The sequence below is a fragment of the Siniperca chuatsi genome, linkage group LG15, assembly GCF_020085105.1.
Source record: "Siniperca chuatsi isolate FFG_IHB_CAS linkage group LG15, ASM2008510v1, whole genome shotgun sequence".
NCBI classification, from domain to species: Eukaryota; Metazoa; Chordata; class Actinopteri; order Centrarchiformes; family Sinipercidae; genus Siniperca; species Siniperca chuatsi.
Genome location: NC_058056.1, coordinates 1,459,229 through 1,464,481, shown reverse-complemented (window position 1 = coordinate 1,464,481; position 5,253 = coordinate 1,459,229). Strand labels below are relative to the sequence as shown.

Here is a 5,253-nt window from a genome sequence, read left to right as displayed (position 1 = left end):
GACTGCAGAAAGTCAGATGAACAATGGTTGAGAATATCTTTACATTTCCGAAGCGTGGCGTGACATAAAGCGCGTAGTAAAGGTGCATTTCTTTTTTAACGCTATAAAAACGTTATCTACCTTGTTTGGTAGCGGGATACAGCGGTCTCCGTAAGACCACTGAACCAAAGCCACTTTGTCACTGACGAAGGAGAAGTAGTTGACTTTATATTTTTCAGAAAACATGAGGTTAAAGAATTCTTCCGGGTCTGTGACTAGTTTGGTTTGTGTTTGATTGCATCTCTGCGCGAACTTACGCCAAAAGGAGTTCAGACATAATTTAGACACTTGTCTTTTAGCAGGGTTTGGTCCGATTTAATCCGCCTCCAGCAAAATCCCTTGGTTTGCATGACAGTCACTGATGTACTTTTCTCTGCTTTCCTGATATACAGCATCGGACGGGTAACCCGAAGCTTCCTGTTTACCTTTCAGAAAAGTGTGCATATAGTCAACAAAAATAGAATCACTGCGTCTATCAAAGTGCCATACCTCAGTTATTTCAGCTATCCGATAGGGCGTTGACAGGTGTCTGGGTCACTCCTGAATTTAACAAAGCTTTGGAGATGGGCTGTCATCATCGCCATGCTGACACGGACCCTCCTGCAAATTGAGCTCGGCACATGCTTGGCAAAGGGTAAACACAAGCTTAGCCCCCGTCGTTCTATAGGGCAGGACTGAAAACTACAACTCTCTCGGCGGGTAGACCCTTGCCCTGATTAGCCCAAAGTAGCTTTGAGGTTCTTGGAATTCTTTATAGATTATTTCAGGTTGTCCGAGAGGATAGGATAAGTTGGTGTTACAGTAAGGATAGAGAGATGTCACATCTACATAAGAGATTGTCTCGTTCGACGCAGCGGTGTGTCTCAACTTTATAGCAGAGGTACGCCCTCCGTACAAAGCTTCGCGGGGTGACAACGGCTATGGAGCCTTATATTGTTTGAGAAACTCCTTCAGCCCGTGATGAGATTTTTTCAACATCGTCCACGAATGCTAGGGATGCCGCGGGTGTGTGACAACCACTCTAACCACTGGATACCGCCGTTTGAAAACGTTTGGAACTGATGCCTGTAGTCGTCCGGAGAGGGGATTGCTAATGTTTTTGGTGGTAGAAAGTTTGTCAGAAACACCTTCATGCATGCAGACGCAATGGTCGCACGGCTGAAGGGGTCAACGGCGGTTTCAGAGATATACTGTTTTCTGAACAGCATGCAACCCTCAGCGAGAATGTCTACATCATTTTGACAATAGAGGCGAGCCTCTTTCATGAAGTTGAATGTGCCGTGCCGCACCGTTGCATACCAACTGTAAAAGTCTGTTAGTTGCTCCGTTGTCATGGCCTCAATACCGTAAGCCTGGGGGGGAGGGTACTTACCTGTATAACTCAAATGGGCCTCTGAGCTGAAACCATGAGGAAAGTACCCCTTTACTTTATCACTGAAACTGAGCGCTTTCGGGAAATTAGCTAAATGCATGGTTAAAAAGGATAGAGAGTCGATGTATCTTTGTTTGTAATCGATATCTGTGATACAAATTACTTTTGATCCTTGCATAATCAAAGAGGGCTTTAATCCCTGTTCGACCATGGCTTTGATAAGGAGATAGCTGTGAAAACCGTGGGCATTGTGTGCTATAAGCACTGTATTTTTGTACAAAGGTCATCTGAAATGCAGTAGAAACTCTTTGGCACAATCTGTACCCTGAGAGCTCCATGTTTTACCATCTAAGGTTTGTGTACACACTAAAAACGGAACGTGAACGCCGTTCTTGTCAACGTAGGTTTCAAAATCATAAAACACCACTTTTTCATTGTGTTTTGTTTCACGGGGTATCGTTTGGAACAACAGGTTGACACGGCCTCTGTGTACAACTGGGGTCAAAGCATACAGTGCAACAAGCTTCGCAATGGCCTAACGGTGTTAAAACCTGTAAAGCAGTGTTCACAAACATAAGGCGAACCTAGAAATGCTTGGAGATTTTTAACCGCATAGTAGTGATTTTGGAAGAGAAACAAAATCAGGGTTTTACTCCCTCTTGGGCTATCTGTCAAGAATTTGAGGAGAGCCCTGTCTTCCTCGGTTCTGTAAAACACTACAATTGTACAACGCGGTTTCAAATTCAGGGATGTCGCTAAAGGTTACAGCGGTGTGCTCATCTAACCCTACTTCATTTTGAAGCTGTCTACCGCGTTCGAGGGCTTCTCTATCGCTGATATCAGGATCTAACAGATGAGCCAGACAGATGGCAAAACATAGTTGATTCTCTCTGTTGTGGACAATGTACAGAAAACGTCTTTTTTAAAAAAATGATTTCACTGTCTAGCATTTAACCAAGAAATCGTTTCCCCCCACCCCTAGGGTTCTGGATCACTTCTACGACAAGTTCTAGCTGACCACCTGCCATAACGGCCCAGTTAGACTGCACAACACGGAGTAAGAGCCTTTCAAAGTCGGCTAGGCTGGGGAGCTCGTCATTAGATAAGACGACAGACGTTACTATGTAGATTTTGCCCGCGCAGCTCTAACTGTACCGCGTCTCGAGGAGTCACGTATGCTAATGCTTGTTGTAGCAATGCATCAGCTTGCTGTAAGGCTGTGTTGTAATAAATGCTGGAATCCACTATTCCATCTGCGTTAAGAGGGGGTGGAAAGTTTAACAATTTGCAAATCGGCTTCGCCTCACAACGCGTGGTTGTGGGGAAATACGAGCACCTCCTTGCTGCACAGGAGGACTGGGTATGCGGAGATCGATGTAGTTTGGAGGTGTCTGAGGGTCTGATAAAGTGGGACTTTGTTCGAGCTGGACATTATTTATTCTGATTGTTTCGTCTAGTGATGATTCATTCTCTAACTGTTCAAGGTTAGCGAGAGCTTGATTTAAAGCAAGGAGAGGATCTACAGGCTGTTCGGAGCTGTTAGATGTAGCGGCTGTGTCGTTTTCATTCAAATCATTTTCAGTTAAATTGTTTTGAAAACCCAACTCATTCTGAAGATTTTGTGCTAAACTCTCTAACAAATCAATAGCTACTGGTGTGTGTTGATCCATAACCTCATACAAATCAAACACTTTTAAAACCTTAAATCAACATCATTGCAATTTATACAGATCATAAAAATCAGTCTGAAACAGTTTACAAATTGTCACTTTGTACACCTAACTTCTGACAGATGAGCCAAAACGCTCTAGACATCAGATCCAATTGCTGGCGTGTAGTTCTGCAGCACAGAGGACACCTGGATGGTCTGGACCTGGGTCTGTTTGCTGGTGACAAAAAAGAAAGAGAGAAACAAAAAAGAAAACATTAACTTCATAAACGGGCAGATTTCATAAACACAGCAACCCCTTAAGGTATGTAAACAAACAGACAGACCGTGTGTGTGTGTGTGTGTGTGTGTGTATGAGTGAGTGTGTGCATGTGCACATGCGTGTGTGTGTGAGAGAGAGTCACAACTTGTTGTGAAGACAAGAGTAAGGACAGCTGTTTTTACTTTGAGAGAGACTGATGAGAATAACAAATGCAAAAACCCCAGAATTTATAGCATCTTATTCGTATATTAAAAAACACCAAGATAATGCTATAACTCAACCAATGCCATTAATAGCTTATAACAACAGACAGTCAAATATATCTTATGAGACTCAGCTTTGTAGAAAATTACGTTTCAAAGCAAGGTCTATTTAATTTAACACATACAAAACCTTCCGTGTATGCTTATGATGTAAAATGAGAGAAAAGGAACGTACATTGTGTTCCCTTCTGGGTAATTATTACATTTATACGGCGTGATTGAATCGTCTCACAATGTACTGTAAAAAAAATTTAAAAAGCAAATAGACTTACAGCATGCCGATGGAAATCCTTCGCTGGAAGCCCCGCGGGATCTCAGGTGTGGATTCTCAGAACTGGTTCTCCTGTTGTTGCGACCCGATGAGAATCCTGGATCTCTGTCCGCTGGTTGAGGCCTAGACCTCTCCGCGGCCATCAGCGGTTGATTAGCGGTTGAGACAGACTCCCGGTGAAATGGCAGTTGTTCTTCAAAATTTTGATGTGGTATCACATCCCTGGATCTCTTCCAGTTAACCGGGCAGCCTCTAGAGAATGTATAATGTTTTGACCGTCTGAGGCATGCCCTGTTGCGTCATCCTGTGGCGATGATGATGGCGATAACCCTTCTTGGAAATATTGATCCAAATCGCCCCACAGATCTAGCATGAGAAACAAGTTTTTGATAACTATTGCGTAAGTTTTAGGTAAAAAAAAAAAAAAATGTAGCAACTCACCGGGTAATACCACGTCCTCTGAAAGCACAGATGAGGAGTCAGTATCAGATGAGGTCTCGGATGTTGAGGTATCAGTTGATGACTCTGAAAGATAAAATGTATAATCACGGTAGGAAATAGAAGTCTTTTTAGATATTTCAGTATTAAATATACATAATGTAGACCTTGTACTTAAGTCCTGTTCTCTGCGTCGTCTTTAACTAGTATTTATATCCCCCAATACAGATATATCTGGAGATACAGCATAGAGACCTCTCCATGCGCTCTCCCTGCTATGTCTGAAGCAGTTGGTTATATGACCTGAGCTCCTCCTGGTACACAATACTATGTAAATGCCTAAGTTCACACTTCCTCCATTCTTCTTGATCTTCACAGACTGCTGCATTCCATTCTCGGGTGTTATCAGAGCGGCTGGTCAGTGAGGACATGCGAGTCACCCCCCATGCAATGATCAAACAGCCCATATCAACAGGGTGCCGGCTCCGGCCTCCCAACACATGTAGATACATTTCCCCCCCATTTCTCTTATCTAACTAAATTAGCCCTAATTAGTTGCAGTCTATGGTGCAGAACAGCTGCTGGCCTGAGATGCTGCATGAGTTATACCTGTACAGAGACAAAAATCGTACATACAGGGTTTACGCAGCACAAGCTATCAATCATAATAACACTGCCCAAGTTTTCATATCTACAGTCACTAGCTACCCCTGTCTTTATAAGGTCCTGTGTGAAAACAATGCAATGATCAAGCAGCCCATATCAACAGGGTGCCGGCTCCGGCCTGCCAACACATAACCTCTTGATCTTCTCTGGTTCCTGTGTGTGTGTGTGTGTGTGTGTGTGTGTGTGTGTGTGTGTGTGTGTGTGTGTTTGATACAGAGATTAGCCTCTTAGATTTAACATTTATTTTACTTTCTTGTCATTTGAGATGTTTAT

At 43.2% G+C, this 5,253-nt stretch overlaps 1 long non-coding RNA gene across 1 annotated transcript; it reads right to left on the bottom strand.

Annotated features, from left to right (window-relative positions):
* Positions 1-3,117: 3,117 nt before the first annotated feature.
* LOC122862367 lies at positions 3,118-4,636 on the bottom strand. The gene is made up of 4 exons (XR_006374680.1): positions 4,482-4,636; positions 4,318-4,401; positions 3,878-4,242; positions 3,118-3,297 (listed from the first exon to the last, which is right to left on the bottom strand). It is a non-coding gene; the product is annotated as an uncharacterized LOC122862367 (long non-coding RNA).
* Between the last annotated feature and the right edge of the window lie 617 nt (positions 4,637-5,253).